This window comes from Eutrema salsugineum, unplaced genomic scaffold (assembly GCF_000478725.1).
Source record: "Eutrema salsugineum unplaced genomic scaffold, Eutsalg1_0 scaffold_8, whole genome shotgun sequence".
Taxonomy (NCBI): domain Eukaryota; kingdom Viridiplantae; phylum Streptophyta; class Magnoliopsida; order Brassicales; family Brassicaceae; genus Eutrema; species Eutrema salsugineum.
The window spans coordinates 10,705,277-10,724,677 of NW_006256414.1; positions in this window are offsets into that span (position 1 = coordinate 10,705,277).

Below are 19,401 nucleotides of genomic sequence, written 5' to 3' on the forward strand. Positions count from 1 at the left end.
CACATGCACTCTTGTTTTCTACTATCTTATATGCAGATATGTGCAAACACGTTGGAGAGAAAGAGGAACGATGCAGTTTTCAGTCACCAAAGACAGAGACCTGCGATTTTGCCAGAAAACTTTCCGGAAGGATTCAACACATGAGGAAGCTCAGTTTGCCTTAGAAAAATCTCAAATTTTGGTACAATCTCATCCTCTAGTCTCTCTCTCTTTAAAAAGGCATTTCCCCTTTCCACAAAAAAATTAAAAAATCCGAAAATAGGAAAGGAAAGGAAACAAAAGCCTTAGAGAGTCTAGAGAGGTCGAATTTAAGTCCCAAGGCAACTAGAGTTCGATTTTATAGAGTTTTGGAGATCATTTTCTGATTCCCGGAAAGAATCTAAGTCTGGGGGAATAGCTGTTCACAACAAAGGAGGAAGGATTATGCAACAACATTGGACAAGAAGAAGTGACTGAAAATTGTGGTCATCAACAGGTCCTTATCTCTCTTTCGGTTTTGCATATTATCTTGCATCCTCCAAGATTCATCAGGTAACCCGGAACTCTTTAATCCACCACTTAAACAGCCTTTTAATGCCAACCGCCGTCTACCCTGGATGATGTCTTTGATGAGAATTCACTTTTGCACTTAATGAATGTAGAGAGCTAGTTGACTGGAATCAAGATTTAGATTGTTTAAGTTTTGCATGACGGAAAAAGTGGACTAGTATCTTTTGTGTCTTGGTGATAATTTTCTAGACTAAGTTGTGGATTGTTGCACGATCCATGGTCCTAGTTTAGGAGTTCATGTCTCTCAGATTTGTGCATTCCCTATTTTTGTTTTCATTTAACCAGTTTAGACTTTTGCTTTGTCTGGGGGAGTTGATAACACCGTATTTTGACCATTTTTATGGATCGTTTTGAAATACTTTTTCTATGGCTTTTATTGATTTCAAGTACTTTTATTATGTTTTTCTAGTATTTGTATTTCCAAGACTCTATTCAGGAAATTTAGGGAAAAGGTTAACAAAATGGATAGAAGACCGGATTTTCAGCTCAGAGTCAAACTGTCAGAATTTCACCCGCGATTAAAGGCATTCTCACCGTCTGATCCAGCTCAAAATTGGAAATCTTAAACATGGAACTATGAGCTTTCCAGCACACTTTACAGCTTGGCAATCCAACGGTTCTATCAAAAGTTACGCAAAGAGCAAGATGTCCCGTAAACCAGCCAGCAAACATTTCCACCCGTGGCCAACAGCTATTTCACAACGGTCAGAAGGTACAGCCGCGGCCAAGCATCCATTCCCAGCGGCTGATGGGCTACGAACCTAGGGTTATTTTTCATACAAACCCATTGGTCCATAAAGAAAGTTTTAAATTTATAAAACCCTAAAATCTGAAAGTGCACAGATGTACATTGTAGAACTTAGGGTGTCGATCTACAAGGAGCATGTCTAATCTGCAAGAAACAACAAACTGGGAAGTAAGCAAAGTTATAAACCAATAAAAGCTTTGGGGTTTTTGGTTAAGAATCCAAAACTAAACATAATCTAATATTCACAGGAAATAAAATGCATTGCAGAATGAATTATTAAAAGAATATCTAAAACATATCGACTCAAACTAAAGACTCTTAAACTCATAGGTGGCGATTTAGACCTCTCCGGTTTACTCTAATCGATGTATGGTGCCATTTCCAATTAGGTTCCGGGCGATTTATCTTCATCTGTTTCTGGAAATCTGCATGGAACTAGAATATACATATGTATGATTAACCAACTCTCGTCATCTTAATCAATTAATCACTTAGATATAGCAATTAACTCTCCCGCTCATGCTAAGCTTAAGATCATGCATTAGCCATTGAATTCGTCTGCTCACATCTTCTCTATAGGTAGCTTTCGACTCCTATAGCAACGATGTTCTTTTGAAGCTAGGTACGGATGATCTGATAAAACACTCTCGTTGCTCTGATCAATCATAGGCTCAGAGGATAGGTCATGAATCTACTCTCATGCAATATGAACAACTTAGAAGAGATGAGATCCAGAAAAATGGTTTAGAACTATAGAAATCCTAATCGATATATATGGTTGTCGATGACTCTTAAAACAACTTGACTCTCTGGGACAAATCTACATGATGCAAGGAATGACAAAAGACATATAAAAATGCAAAAGAATGAAACAAAAAATTTAATAAGAAAAAAAGGAGAAAGAACAATGGATCTGGGGAAGAATCCCATCTCCATCGCCTAACCCTAGAAAAACGGAGTTTGACGGCTCAAAATCTCATTACAGGAGCACATACCTGTTTAGGGCTGCTAAACAATGTATTTATAGGTTCTGTGGTCTTCCAGGTCTCATTTAGGATTTTTATGAAGAGGAATGGCGAAGTGTGCTTTGATATTGGGCCTTGTGGCTCGTCCTAAGGTCCACCGGGGGTGAGAGTCTTCCAGGGCATGTAAAACATGGTTTTCCCGCGGGTGAGAGTCTTCTAAGACCGGTAAACTGGGTCAACTTATTCTCCATGTATCTTTTGATTGCACCGTTGGATCTTCGTGATGTAAAGTGATATGGAAAGCTGGTTGTCTCCTCTTGATTGTCTCGAAATTTGAGCTGGATCAACCGGTGAGAAAGTCTTCATTTTCCGCTGAACTTCTGACGGTCTGTTTCTGAGCTAAAAATGTGGATTTCTTCTATTTTGCCATCATTTTCCCTAAGTTCCTGAAAAGAGCCTTGAAACTACAAATACATGGAAATCATAATAAAATTTCCTAAAACTGATTAAAACATTTGAAAAAGCATTTGAAATCAATAGTGAAAAGGGGTCAAAATCAGGTGTTATCAACTCCCCCAAACTTAAGACTTTGTTTGTCCTCAAACAAAACAGTTCAAATCTGGAAAAATATCATTCAACAAAAATGAGACGGAACTCAAAAATATCAGCAACCATACTTCTAGACTTTAATTATGGACATTGTATCAATCAGATCAAGTCTAGAAAATTGTCACCAAGATACAAACATAACTAGTCCGTTAATTCGTCATGCGAAAATCCACACACTTAGAACTAACTTCCCGTCAACTAGCTCTTAACATTCATTAAAAGTTTCAGTGATTCTCATCAAAAGATATTAAACAAGGCATTCAAGGTTAGGTATCAAAAAGGCTTTTTAATGGTAAGGCTTGATGTGTTTAGGGTTACCTTTTTCTGGAGAGACATGACATTATGCAAAACAGCAAGAGAGGATGAAACTGTAAATGCCCCCACAGTTTCAGTCACATTCTCCTTGCTTTAAGATTTCTGATCTCCTTTCTTCAGGTTCTCCTTATAGTTCCCTTAGAAAGACTTGGATTTTTGTCTAGGTTGTGAATCCATAACTCCTTACGTGAATACCTATTGCCTTGACTCAAGTGATTTCGGCTTCTAAGACTCTTTAGGCTCTTAGTTTCCTTTCCTTTCTTTCTTTTTCTTTTTTTTCGTTTTTTTTTTCGGAAAGGGGAAACTGCCTTTTGACTTAGAGTCCTAGGGAGCACAAAAATTACCTTTAAGAATGAGCTTTTCTGAGGCATCATAAGATTTCTGGCACACTCCCTTCTGGTCTCTTTCAGTCTTTCTCTTGAGTGACTGAAAACTATGTTGTTCTTCCCTCTCCGGCATTTTTGCACATATCTGTCGATATAAAATTAAGAGAGAATGCATGAGGTTTGAACATGAAGGTTTGGGTTAAGAGTGTGATACCAGCTAAAGATGAACTGGCCATCTAGGACAACAAAGAGTTGTAACAATAAGGTAAAGATGTCCTAGATGTATATCATGATGAGGAAGAGGATGAGATGGTCGACGATTCACCAGGTGAGGTGAATAAGGCTCATCTCGATGGTGTGGAGGTCGCGAGTCTCCATGGTGGTGGTTCGGATGATCTGGCCGAACTGGATGATTGGAATCACGCCTGAAAGGTGATTCACATGCGCAGGGAGCTTCACACAGGTCGCAAAACCATCGCTCAGGGTTAGGGTTTCTTCTTGGATGATCCATGCTTTAAAGATTTCTGAAACTAGGGCAAACAGAAGAAAGAATAAGCAGAAAAAAGAAAAAGTTAGATTGTTTATGAGTTTGGTTTACTTCCTATGATGTTTTGACAGAAACTTGACATATATATAGTCTTCTGTGGCTTCAACCTCCTAGGTTTAGACCTCTAGTGACTAAGAACCTCCCCGGCAATGGCACAAAATTTTTTTTAATGGGCTACGGGCCTAGGGTTGTTTTTCATACAAACCCATTGGTTCATAAAGAAAGTTTTAAATTTATAAAACCATAAAATCTGAAAGTGCACAGACGTACATTGTAGAACTTAGGGTGTCGATCCATAGAGAGGATGTCTAATCTGCAAGAAACAACAAAACTGGGAAGTAAGCAAAGTCATAAACCAATAAAAGCTTTGGGGTTTTTGGTTAAGAATCCAAAACTAAACCTAATCTAATATTCACAGGAAATAAAATGCAATGCATAATGAATTGTTAAAAGAATATCTAAAGCATATCGACTCAAACTAAAGACTCTTAAACTCATAGGTGGCAATTTAGACTTCTCCGGTTTACTCTAATCGATGTATGGTGGCATTTCCAATTAGCTTCCGGGCGATTTATATTCATCTGTTTCTGGGAATCTTTATGGAAATAAAATAGACTGAATATAGCATAACAGTTCAAATCAGTAGTAGCTTTCTTAATAGACAAAAGATTAGATGTGAATGAGGGCATGTAAAATACTTAAGATCAGGCATTAGACATTGAATTCGTCTGCTCACATCTTCTCTATAGGTAGCTTTCGACTCCTTTAGCGACTATGTTCTTCTGAAGCTAGGTACGGATGATCTGATAAAGCACTCTCGTGGCTCTGATCGATCATAGGCTCAGAGAATAGGTCATGAATCTACTCTTATGCAATATGAACAACTTAGAAGAGATGAGATCCAGAAATGGTTTAGAACTATAGAAATCCTAATCGATATATATTCTTGTCGATGACTCTTAAAACAACTTGACTCTCTGGGACTAATCTACATGATGCAATGAATGATAAAAGACATGAAGAATGCAAAAGAATGAAACAGAAAAGTTAATAAGATAAAAAGGAGAAAGAACATCTGGGAAAAAATACCCATTTCCATCGCCTAATCCTAGAAAAACAGAGTTTGGTGGCTCAAAATCTCATTACAGGAGCACACACCCGTTTAGGGCTGCTAAACAATGTATTTATAGGTCCTAAGGTCTTCCAGGTCTCATTTAGGGCTTCTATGAGGAGAAATGGCGAAGTGGGCTTTGATGTTGGGCCTTGTGGCTCGTCCTAAGGTCCACCGGGGTTAGAGTCTTCCAGGACAGGTAAAACATGTGTTTTACCGCGGGTGAGAGTCTTCCGTGACTGGTGAACTGGGTCAACTTGTTCTCCATGTATCTTTTGATTGCACTGTTGGATCTTTGTGATATAGAGTGCTATGGAAAGCTGGTTGGCTCCTCCTGATTGTCCCCAAATTCGAGCTGGATCGGACGGTGATAAAGTCTTCATTTGAGGCTGAACTTCTGACGGTCTGACTCTGAGTTAAAAATGTGGATTTCTTCTATTTTGCCATCATTTTCCCTAAGTTTCCTAAAAAAATCCTTGAAACTAAAAATACATGGAAATCATAATAAAATTTCCTAAAACTAAGTAAAACCTTTGAAAAAGCATTTGAAATTAATGGTGAAAAGTGGTCAAAATCAGGTGTTATCAAAGCTGCAGAAGTAGATTTATGGTCTTCGTCAAGCTCCTCGTTGCAGGTTTTCCGAGCTATCTATTGTGCTTCCCGACTATGGATTTGTTCATCTCACAAAGACAACTCTTTGGCTCAGTTGTGTTACATATTCTTATCCATGTAGATGAGAATATGTGGAAATGATTCAACAGTCATCACCTCGCTCAAAGCTTATCTTATTCATTGTTTCAAGATGAAGGATCTTGGTATGTTGAAGTACTTCTTGGGTGTTGAAGTGGCAAGAGGACCTAATGGTATTTTTATTTCTCAAGGGAAGTATTGTCTGTACATCATCGAGGAATGTGTTCTTTCTGATTCTCATTCTGTTGATACGCTGCTAGATTCGCTGTTCTCTCTCGGAATATATGATTATGATTGGAGACTCACCTCTAACTTGGAAGACAAAGAAACAAGAATGTGTCTCTCTCTCCTCACCTGAGGCGGAATACCAGGTTATGGCCATGACTTGTAAGGAACTGATTTGGCTTAAGGAAGTTCTTACTTTCATTGGTGTTACTCATTCTCAGCCCATGCGTCTTTTCTGTGACAGCCAAGATGCTCTGCATATTGCTGCAAATTCGGTTTTTCATTAAACAACTAAGCATAATGAAGGAGATTGTTCATTTTAATCGATATAAATGGTAACATTGCAACGTCTTATTATATCAGCCAGAAGACATTATCACCAAGGGTTTCAGTCCTGGTCAATTCCAGCATCTGCTGTCCAAGTTGGGCATTCTAAACTTACACTCTCCAACTTTCAAAGGACTGTTTCCAAAATGATTTTTTTCGATTTGTTAGTGAGCATATTTTTGTGTATATTCTCTTTATACTTGCACATCAAGCCTAATGTACCTATATGTAACATCCTAATCTCTCAAGCCCAACTGCTGGCCCAATCTCTGTTTTCTGCTCCTATAAAAGAGGAGAATCAAGAGGAGGAGCCTTTTCTCTCCACCAAAGTCCTAGCAGCAGAGATGATGTGGTGTCGGTGTGTCGAGGGTTGTCAAGTTTTACCCTAAATGAAATCAATAGCCGCAAGTGCACAGCTGATCGATTGTAGTACTTAGGGATCGAATCCACAGGGAAAGATGATCTTTTCCTGCAAAAAGCCTTCGAAATAAGTATTAAGTAAGGAAGTCTAGAACCAAAACGGTTTTGTGGGGGTTTGGTAGTGTGTTTAAAATGTAAAAACGAAATCTTAAAAGAAAATACGGAAATTAAATGACCTAATAACTAAACTTAACGAAAATGAATAAAAATGAGAAAAACGGATATTCTCATCGCTTAAATGAAAATCTACTAAAAAGGAAAGACAATATTGAATTAAAGCTTGAAATAAAAATGGTGTAAATCTATGGGAAAGAAGGCATTGGGGTTCAGAGAAGTTTTCTCAGGGGTACGAACGATTCAAAACATTGCTAGAGAGTAAATTTGATAAGATCTTAGCTTAAACTTTTCGAACTGGAGTCACGGACGTATGAATATGCCACTGTCGTGATCATAGACAACTATCTCTCTCAACCCTGACCAGTAGGTTTCCACTCTGGCCCTGGAAGAGAAGAGATGCATTATGTTTAAGACTCGTCCTCATTCACAAATCGCCCATAGGTAGGTTTCCACTCCTATGTTTGTTTTGCTCTCCCAAACTTGATCTGATACCGGATGAACATTTTCGTGTCACCAAGTGATAACACCGTATTTTGACCACTTTTATGGATCGTTTTGAAATACTTTTTCTATGTTTTTAATTGCTTTTAAGTACTTTTACTACGTTTTTCTAGTATTTGTAGTTCCAAGACTCTTTTCAGGTAACTTAGGGAAAAACTTAACAAAATGGATAGAAAACCAGATTTCAGCTCAGAGTCAAACCGTCAGAAGTTCACCCATGATTGAAGGCCTTCTCACCGTCTGATCCATCTCAAATTTGGAGACCTTAAAGATGGAAGTATCAGCTTTCCAGTGCACTATACAGCTTGGCAATCCAACGATTCAAGCAAAAGATACGCGAAGAACAAAATGTCCCGTAAACCAGCTGGCCAGCACTTCCACCCGCGGCCAACAAGCATTTTCCCGCAGTCAGGAGCATCCCGACCGCGGCAAACCACTCATCCACCGCGGTCACACTTGTCCCGACCGCGGCCTTCAACCTCCGAGCCCAAAAGCCCATTTCTGAAGCCCACAATGATTCCCTCATTTGGAGAAACCCTAAGTGACGTCCAAAGAGGTCTTGAGCACTATAAATACATGTCTTAGGAACCCTAATCGAACATGCTATCTATCTTTCTTATTGTTTTAGAATACTTGTTTGCTTTAGCTTTTAGGGAGAGAGAGATTTGTTCTCTTGAACCCTTGTTCTTTCTTTTTTCAATTTCGGTTTCTATTCTACATCTTAATACTATGTCTTTGATTTCGTTTATTATGTCTGAGTAGTTATATTGTTGGGATTAAGGGATTTTCGATGGGGATTTATATGTTCGATGAGGATTCCATGAGCTTTTGAGCCGAATCTTAGAACTTTTTCTTCTGAATTCGTTTTTACTGCATGAGAGTAGCGTCATGAACTATAATCTGATCCAGATGCTTGGTGACACGAAAGTGTTCATCAGGTATCAGATCTAGTTTGGGAGAGCAAAACAAACATAGGAGTGGAAACCTACCTATGGGCGATTTGTGAATTAGGACGAGTCTTAAACATAATGCATCTCTTCTCTTCCAGGGCCAGAGTGGAAACCTACTGGTCAGGGTTGAGAGAGATAGTTGTCTATGATCACGACAGTGGCGTATTCATACATCCGTGACTCCAGTTCGAAAAGTTTAAGCTAAGATCTTACAAAATTTCCTCTCTAGCAATGTTTTGAATCGTTCGTACCCCTGAGAAAACTTCCCTGAAGCCCAACGCCTTTTTCTCCATTGATTTCCTGCGATTTTTCTTTAAGCTTTAGTTCAATATTGTCTTTCCTTTTTAGTTTATTTTCATTTAAGCATTAGAATATCCGTTTTTATCATTTTTAGTTATTTTCGTTAAGTTTAGTTATTACGCCATTTAATTTCCGTATTCTCTTTTAATATTTTGTTTTTACATTTTAAAGACACCACCAAACCCCCATTAAACCGTTTAGTTCTAGACTTCCTTACTTTAACTTATTTCAAAGGCTTTTTGCAGTAAAAGATCCTCCTTCCCTGTGGATTCGATCCCTAAGTACTACAATTGATCAGCTGTGCACTTGCGGCTATTGATTTCAACCCTCGACCCACACTCAACACCACATCATCAAGCATCTGGATCAGATTGTAGTTCATGACGCTACTCTCATGCAGTAAAAACGAATTCAGAAGAAAAAGTTCTAAGATTCGGCTCAAAAGCTCATGGCATCCTCATCGAACATATAAATCCCCATCGAAAATCCCTTAATCCCAACAATAAAACTACTCAGACATAATGAACGAAATCGAAAACATAGTATTAATAAGTAGAATAGAAACCGAAATTGAAAAAGAAAGAACAAGGGTTCAAGAGACAGAACTCTCTCTCCCTAAAACCTAAAACTTAAAAGTATTCTAAAACAATAAGAAAAATAGCATATGTTTTGGTTCTCTCTTTTTAGGGCTCCTAAAACATGTATTTATAGTGCTCAAGACCTCTCCGGACGTCACTTAGGGTTTCTCCAAATGAGGGAATCATTGTGGGCTTCAGAAATGGGCTTTTGGGCTCGGAGTTGGCAGGCCGCGGTCGAGAGGACTATGACCGCGGGGAATGAGTGGTTTGCCGCGGTCAGGATGCTTCTGACCGCGGGAAATGGCCTGTTGGCCGCGGGTGGAGTTGCTTGCCGGCTGGTTTACGGGACATCTTGCTCTTCGCGTATCTTTTGATTGAACTGTTGGATTGCCAAGCTGTAAAGTGTGCTGGAAAGCTGATACTTCCATCTTTAAGGTCTCCAAATTTGAGCTGGATCAGACGGTGAGAAGGCCTTCAATCAGGGGTGAACTTCTGACGGTTTGACTCTGAGCTGAAATCTGGTTTTCTATCCATTTTGTTAAGCTTTTCCCTAAGTTACCTGAAAAGAGTCTTGGAACAACAAATACTAGAAAAACGTAATAAAAGTACTTAAAAGCAATTAAAAACATAGAAAAAGTATTTCAAAACGATCCATAAAAGTGGTCAAAATACGGTGTTATCAAGAGACAGAGAGAGAAATCGACAAGCAGCAGCCACAAGGAGCAGCCACCACCGCCGATTGAGTCGCTGAACCGCTGGGAGCGTTCGTCCAAGCCACCTGAGCCGTCGCGAGTCGTCTTGAGCCATAGCAAAGCTTCGCCCGTGCCAGCCGAGCAACTGCCGATCAACACAGCCCCGAAGAGAAGCCGCCACGAGCCCTTTACGTCGCGTCGTCTGCTTGATTCCTTCGTCGCAATCTCCTCGATTCAGACCTCGAAATATATCAAAGTGAGGATAGATCTTGGCTTTTATTGCCTTATTTATTTGTTTTTGGTGTATTGAGTCTAAAATTACTCAGGTTGATTTGTGTTAGGGATTACAAACACAAATATGATTAATGCATTTAGATAGAAACATGAGAATGTGAATTGATTAAGGAAAAAACATTAAATGAAGCACCAGTATACTCGTTCGTTCACCTCGTTTGATTGTTTAATGAGTGTAAAGTAGCGAGAATGAGGTGATTGACCTGTGAAGGGACACAATGGTTCTTCTAATGTATGCTGGGAGTCATACCTGGAAGAAAGGATGATCTTCATTGCTTGGTGGTTGAGGCGAACCACGTGAAATGTCTTTGTGACCAAAAATGTTTGCCATACATCATAGCATGATGAAGTGTTTGCCATGGCTAGTACCATGATGAGTGTTTTCCATGCCTCGTAGCATGATGATCCCGTGCATGTGCTTTGCTTGTGTGTTTGTAGAGCACTGCTTGTTGCTTGTTTAGTTTTAGGCTAGATATAACGGAAATAAATCGATAATGTAGTGAGAGTGTGGGTTTAGTACTCACTGAACAATTTCCCAATTGGTCACCCCTCATTCTTTCATTTCAGGTGAGTATGAGGATTACGATCTCGATGGTTACAAGGAATAGTCTGAAGTGGTGTGCCGTTTGGGAGGGTTTTTCTTAAGTTTTATTGGAATTTCAATTATTTCTTTCTAAGACTTCTTTCGCATTTTGCTTTGGTTTTATTTTAAATTTAAGTTATGGATTTTTAATTATAAGAAATTAAATTTATTAGTGGAATAAAAGTATTATTCAGAAATGTGGTTATTTAATATAATAAATGTAGTAAACCGATTTGAAATTGAGGGTGAATAGTCTGGTTCCTCTGGTAGACGGGTCGGGGGTTCACAAAGTGGTATCAGAGCAAAGGTTCGAGTTAAGAGAAAAGTAGTTATAGGATTAACGGTTTTAAAAAAAAAAACACAGTTTTCTGATTTTCGGATTTTTTTTTTCTTTAAAAAAAACAATTCGGGGGATTTTACTTAAAGTCTATAAAACCACCATCTAGAATGCTCTTTTCGTTTATGTGTTGATTTTTAGTTGCAGAAGGATCAGTCTTTACGAAACCGGGCTGACTTGCTTGCTGATTCTCTTATTCTTTAATTTCAGATGCCTCTGAAAGCCAAAAATGCTCCAGTCTATGCTGCAATTCGTACAGTACATCAGGATGAAGTCAATTCCTATGAGGGAAGTGTGAATGAGAACGGGAACAATGTGCATGTTCTGGTGGATGGAAACCACAATGGAGCAAACCCTGCTTAGGTGACAGCTGAAGCTCATGCTGCATTATTGGAATAGTTGCATCGTTACCAGGAGAGGTTTAGTAACTTGCATAATGAGCCTGTCCCGCCAGTATGTTCACCAGCAGAATGTGCGGCCTCCTGTGCTTGGACAACACCAGTTTGCGCTACCTCTGGTGAATGTACAGCAGCCGTATGACCTCCACTGTTTCATCAGTAGTTTGTGCCACCACCGCCTCTGGTGCAGCCTAATGCGTTTGGATTAACATATTACAAGGCAATGAAACACTTGAAGAACACAAACATGGAATCATTTGGAAGAAGTTCTGATTCTCTCACTGCTGACAATTGGAGGAATAGAGAGGAATTTTGAGTCCATGAGATGCCTAGAAGGTTATTGAAGGGAGTTAGTAGTTCAGTACCTACGAGATGAGGCGCTGATTTGGTGGGAAAGTGTTGTCGAAGGAGTCTGTGGACGCGATGAGCTAACATAGGACGACTTCAAGGATGCGATTTCTCGTGAGTATTTTTCACCAGAGGCAATGGACCAGATGAAAAGTGCTTTTGAGAATTTGCGCAAAGGAAATCTTAGTGTGAGTGAGTACAAGGAGGGACTCAACTGGTTGAGGAGATTCTTCAGAAAGAGTTTCACTCAGGCTTATCTGGTTTTTCAGTTCATGAAAGGTTTGAGGTTGGAGCTGAAGCATTGTTGTTCGATCAGGAAGTACCTAAGCTTTGTGGAGCTAGTGGAAACCGCTGCTATTCAGGAAGTTGGTAGTGATGAAGAGTTGAAGAAAACCAGGAGCATTTAGGCTCGTAGCAGTGCTCCCCGTGTTCAGGAGAGGACTTGGACTGACATGTCTGGAAACATGCCTTCTGAGAACGCTCCAATGTATAACCGCTGTGAAAAGAAATAGTTTCAGCGTTGTTGAATAATCAAGTATTTCGGGTGTTGAAGAGGTGGAGATCTCCATAAGGATTGCCGTGCTCAAGGGAATGACATCCAGTGCTACAAAAATGGGAAACGTGGGCACTTTTCCAAGGAGTGTAGGGTGATTCTGCCCAATCAACAATCTCTTGTAGTTCATCAAGGACCCTTTCCAGCACTGCCAGCTAAGAGGTAAGTTGTGGGACCGTTTGTGTATGTGCTTGCTGAGAATGAAGGAGAAGCACCGATCGCTGCTACGTAAATAAATTATTATTTTTAATAAAGTTGGTTGTGATGCTTGTGAATTTGTATGAAATGGAAATTGCATACTTAGACATAAGTATTAAATTATATAGGATTAGTCTCCATACGGGGAGCAATATCTTATCTTTTTTGCACCGATGATACGCATAGTTTCAATAAGTGTTGGACGTTTACTGAAAATTTGGTACTAAAGTTGAAAGCTGGTTGACGCACTACCAAGTCATTATGGACTGTAAAAAGACGCGAGTCTACATACCACGATCAGAAGGAATTAAGACATATACTGGTGTGCCGATAATCTCGATGGTTCATGCCACAGATTTATTGGAGAAAGGATGTGAGGGTTATCTGGCAATAATTTCCATGACAGAGAAGGAGAGACAGAGAGATTGGAAGATATACCAGTAGCCAACGAGTACACAAACGTATTTAAACCGTTGACTGGACCCCCGCCATCACGAGGAGATGATTTCACTATCGAGATAGAACCAAGGATGGACCCTGTTTTGAAGGCTGGATATCAGATAACACCAGCAGAAATGGCTGAATTCAAGAAAGCAGTTGGGAGACCTTATAGACAAAGGTTTTATCCGACCAAGCAATTCACCATGGGGAGCGCCTGTGTTATTCGTGAAGAAGTAAGATGGGAGTTTTCATCTTTGCATTAATTATCGAGTGATATATTCATATCTTTGCATGTTTAGGATGCATTTTGGGTCCAAGAATAGAGTCACATGCATGTATTGTAGTTAGATTCTTCATGTTTGTCTTTGTTTTAGTGTTTTAGGACTTTGCATTAGGTCCAAGGGAGTCTTGCATGTTTGGAGTGATATTCAGATGCTTTGGAGCTTATTTAAGTGAAAAAGATGGAACCAGTGGAAGAAATGGAGAAAGAAGGTGAAGAAATGATGAAAATGGGCATTTGGAGTTTATCGGCCAAACTGGTGTACCGCGGGAAGGTTTTCTCGGCCAAAAAGCTTACCGCGGGTAGTAAGAGTCGGATCATGATCATTGGCCGAATTTCCCAGGTGCCGATACGCTTCAAAGATCTATGGGAAAGTGCCTCGTGAGCATACCTTAAAGCAGGGTTCCTGACCCAGGAGGCTTTAGACAGACCTCCTCTATACCTTCCTAATAATATCTTTGGTAGATCTTCCCTTTGATCATCATTCTAGTGCTTGATATTGATGGGGATAAGCCTTGAAAACAAAGGATTGTTTCAAGGAGTGTGAAGTCAAATGGTCACACAAGAGATTGCAGAAAGATCTCTTGATTCACCAGTGATGTTCTTCGGATATGATACACCAAAGAGAGATCAGTTTACTTGAGGATATTACACACCCACAAGTAAAAAGTTTGATCTTTTATTGAAAGAGATTTTAGATTGAACCAAAGATGATCGAAAACAATGAACTACAAAAGTTTATAAAGAGAAAGGACTCAACTAAGACTTAAAGATGTCTCGGAATTAAACAAAGCAAGCTGTCTAAGTTGAATTCAAACTAGAAGACACGCTCCTCCTTTTTGGGCTTCGGCCTTAGTGTACTTAGGTGAAGGTGATCTGAGCCTTGCCTCATTAAAAACCCATCTCAAAAAAATCCATTGGAACAAAATTTGAAATGGAGAAAAAGAGTACAAAGCCGGATCACAAGTCCACTAAGAGTCTTGAACTTGAATCACGGTTAATGTGTTTGCACACTCTTTTCCCTCTTGAACTGGTTGCTTGATAATGCTGTTAACAGCCTCCTTGAGTCGTCTTGACTTTGTTCTGGTCATTGGGCTATTAGAAACAAGCAATGGTTCTTCTTGCTCTAGTACAAACTCCTCATCTACAAGCTCTCCATCTTTAGGCTCAGGTTCCATGTCTTCATAGCTATCCATGATCATATCATCAACCCTCCGCCCCTCTTGAGAAGGATTTGTCCTCAAATCTGGATCATCTGCAACATAAAGAACTAAGTCAGAAACATTGAACCTTGAGCTAACATTATACTTACCTCGCGGATCTAGCTGGTACGCATTATCACTGATCCGTCTTATATTTTTGAAAGGTCCATCGATCCTCGGCATGAGTTTAGACTTCCTTTCAGCTGGAAATCGTTCTTTCCTCAGGTGAATCCACACTTATCGCCGACGTCAAAGATCATTTTGCGCTTGTTTTTGTTTGCTTGCTTGGCATACTGTTTGGTTTTCTCCTTTATGTTCTCCCTAGCCTACTGATGTATCTTCTTAACAATCTCGGCCCTGTTTTTCTCATCCAAACTTGTTCTTTCACTCAAAGGTAATGGATTTAGATCCAATGGCGACAAGGGGTTAAAGCCATAAACAATTTGAAAAGGCGAGAACTTAGAAGCAGAATTCACAGAATGGCTATATGCAAACTCAACATGAGGCAAACACTCTTCCCAAGTCTTAAGATTCTTTTTGGTTAATGCACACAGAAGTGTAGATAAAGTCCTATTAACTACCTCAGTTGCCCGTCAGTTTGCGGATGGGAAGTTGTGGAAGACAAAAGTTTAGTACCTAATTTGGAGCATAAAGTTTTCCAAAAGAAGCTAAGAAACTTTGTGTCTCTATCAGATACAATAGTTCTAGGCATGCCATGCAAACGAACAATTTCTCTAAAGAAATGATTAGCTATATGAGATGCATCATCGCTTTTATTCCAAGCTGAGAAATGAGCCATCTTAGAGAATCAATTTATGACTACAAAGATAAAATCCTTACCTGTCTTTGTTCTAGGTTAACCGAGAACAAATTCCATAGATATATTGCTCCAGGGGTGATCAGTGATGTGGGTGCAGTGGGCAACACTAGTTTTATCCTAGACAAGCTGCAAGTACACAGCAAACACAGTAGTACTTAGGGATCAAATCCACAGGGATTTGAGTGTTGAGGACTTCTAAATGATTCTAAAGACGATCGTAGACCTAATCAAATTAAAGGAGGTTTTGGTTTATCACTAAATCTAACTAAGCAGAGAATTTAAAAGCTTGAAATAAAATCGGTTGAAAATAATATAAAAATGGCACTGGGATTAGGAATCATCTTCAGGGTTCATGTTCTTTGACACAGGGAATTTAGATAAGGATTTTCTATGACTCTGAAATTAGGATAGACATTTACAAGATTAGCCAACTCTCGTCATCCTAATCATCTAATCACTTATTCTTGGCAATTAACTATCGCTCTCATGCTAGAATAAGACCTTGCATTTCAGATCGGAATCCATCTCGGCTTACGTATCCTCCGTACGTAGCTTTTGTGTCCTACGATGGTGACGTCCATAAGATCCAGTTCAAGTAACCTAGATACTACACTCTCGTGGCTCGGATTTAACCTAGGATCAGAGACTGGGTGATCAATCAAGAGTTACTGCTTTGAGATTTGGATGAATGGGAGAATCATTTAAAATTGATATCCTTTAACCTAAAAAAACTAGATGTCAATCGAACATGCGATCCCATTTGATGGTCCCTTCACCCAACTAGGTGACTACCAAGAAATGGCTGAACTTGACATCATCGCCGCTTTAACAACTAGAAAGCAGTAAAATGAGTGCAAGAAGTGTCTTGGGCCTTATTTGGGATTCTGAAGTTTGTACAGAGGTTCACCGCGGGTGAAGGAGGCTGAGCCGCGGTGGGGAGAAGCTTTGCCGCGGGTGAGAGCTTCTGTCCTTGACTGAATTGTGTTGATTGGCCTTCAGTGCATTGATGATATCTGGAGATCTAACCGTTGGACTGTATTGATTCTGATTGTGTTGAAAAGATGGTTGTATCCTCCATAATTTCTTTAAATTTGGTGATGATCAGACGGTGAGAAGGTCTTCTTTGGTTGCCAAACTTCTGACGGCCTGAATTTATCAAAAAGTGTACTTTTGCTCCAAAATGCACTTCAAAACTCCAAGTTTCTTGAAAACCCTTTTAAAACTCCAAAACATGGAAAACACTTACAAAACATTTAAAAATGAGTTAAAACACCTGCATAAGATATTGAAAATGATACATAAAAGAGGTAAAAATCAGGTGTTATCAACTCCCCAGACTTAAATCTTTGTTTGTCCTCAAACAAAACAAAAAATTCTAACTCCATCAAAGAGGTTTAAAAATCGCAGGGTCTAACAAAATCTCAGAGACCATTCTTCTAAACTAAAGTCAATCATTATGCTCAAATCAGGTATAGTCTAGAAAATTTCACCAAAGTACATGCATAACTAGTCCATTGATCCGTCATGCGAAACTCTACACACTTAAACTTATCTTTCAGTCAACTAGCTCTTAACATTCAATAAAAGTTCAAGTGGTTCTCATCAAAAGGGAATTTAGTCAGAAAATCAAGGTTAGGTATTCAAAATGGCCTTTTTAGGAGTGAGGTTCTTAGTGTTTAGGGTTACCTTTTTCTGGAGAGACAGAATATTATGCAAAACAGCAAGAAAGGATGGAGCTGTTGGTATCCACAGTTTCTAGTCACATTCTTCTTGCCTTAATATTTTTGATCTCCTCTCTTTAGGTTCTTCCCATAACTCCCCCAAACTTCGATTTTGTCCAGATTTTAAAACTAATGTTCCACAGATGAATACTTGTAGCTTTTTCCAAATATTTTTGGCTATCCTAGACTCTTTCGGCTTTTGGTTTCCTTTCCTTTCCTTTTTTTCTCTTTTTTGATTTTTTTTTTGAAAGGGAAAACCGCCTTTAGATGTAGAGTCTAAGGAAGCACGAAATTTACCTTTATGATTGAGCTTTGATAGATTCTTTATGCTCCACTTTCCCAAGTTCCTTCAGTCTTTCTCTTGAGTGATTGAAAACTATGTTGTTCCTCCATCTCCGGCGTTTTTGCACTTATCTGTCGATACAAAATAAAGAGAGAATGCATGAGGTTGCATCATAAAGGTTTGGGTAAAGGGTGTGGTACCAGCTAAAGATGAACTGGACATCTAGGACAACAAAGAGTGGTGAAAATAAGGTAAAGATGTCCTAGATGTATATCATGATGCCTGCTTAAAACCAATGATGAGAAAATTAGATGTCAAGATTAAGTTCAAGTAAAATAAGCAAGTATATCCTATCAGAAAAGATCTCCATGAATAGAAATCCTCTGGTGGGAGTTTGTAGTGCAAGTACTCTAGCTACCGCCTAGTCTACTACTAACCACAAAAAGAAATATCATGTAAAGTCTAGAAGCACATGGGTCTTACTCATCACAGTTTTGTGTCAAACATTTCTGAAAAACACTCAAAGTCTTTTAATAAGCATAGAAAATTTTAAAATTGTAGAAAAAGATAAGAAACAAAGAAATTAGATCAGTACGGATAAACATCTTCCCCCATACTTAATTCACACTGTCCCCAGTGTGAAAAAGTTTGTGAGAAGATGGCAAATAAAAGCAAAAGAGTCTGAAATAAAAGAAATGAAAATGGTGATAGAACTGTGGGTATGGTGAGGTGATGGATAAGAGCCTATGTCTCATGGCTGTCGTCTTTCTCTGTGGCAGACGAGTTATCATCAAACATGTGGTTCATCTTTAGGAACTTCTTCATGGGCCTGTTGATCCTCTCCTGATGATTAAGCTTCTTCTTCAAAGCTGCAAAGTCTGCATCGCTCCTAGTGGATGCTCTGGTGTGGGAGGAACTTGTTCGGGATGATGATGGTGCAGGCTGAAGTCTCCTGCTGTTTGCAGGTACCTCTCTCTTGGCTTTTTCAGCCAGAAATTGCTTCATGGTCAAAGGACGGAGTGGAACTGATGGTTAGAAATCGCTAGTCTCTGGTCTCCATTCTGGGTCTGCTCCAACTCGGATTCAGGGCACTGAATCTGATGGTAGGAGAACCCTGTACTCAGAGGTAATAGTGCAGAACTTGTAAGCAAATCCAATGGGATCCATCTTGGCCCTAGAAATAGTCCTGCCTCTAGAGAACTGGGAGAGATCAAATCAATTTTCCCTAAGAGGTGTCTCGGCTGAAAAATCAACTCCTGCTGCTATTATAAGCGAAGAAATGATGCTTCCAAAGGCTAGTGAGAAGTCCTGACACTCAGAGGTAAGCATCACATGCTTAACCTTCACTAGGATCTTGCCACTGATGCAAGCAAAGAAAAGGAACCTTGGATGATCTGTGAAAGGTAGCTGAAGTGTAACCAGCTCAGGTTTGAGTACATTCGCCTGGTTGGCTCTGGAAAACATAGTGTGTGCCAAAAACTTATGCACATATCAAACATCAGGGTGAGAGAGAAGCGAGGCTTTAGATCTCCTTTTGTCATACAGTCCATGACCCATCAATCTCCATAGATCCTCATCTGGATCTTACTCCAAAGCAATCTCATCACAATATGGCAGCTTCAAAGCATCACACATCTCTAAAATGGTAAGAGAGTAGAGATGACCTCCAATAGTGAAGGAAAGTGTGCCATCTAGAGCTCTAGGAGTAGCTCACTTCTTGTAGTACAAGGTCGATGCAAGGAACTCTCTAGTGTGGCTCTCATAAGTTGGAAAACTCTGCTCCATGAATGATATAATTCCAAGCTTATCAAGATACCATATCACATCCTCTCTGATTCAAAGCATCTCAAGAGTAGAGTAATCGATTGCTGTAGTTGGCTTGATCTTCAGCTTCTCAAGGTGCTCCAGGTAGTTGATGTCTGGATCAACGGCTTTGCCAACAAACTTCACCTTCGGTCTAGAGGAAGACTTAG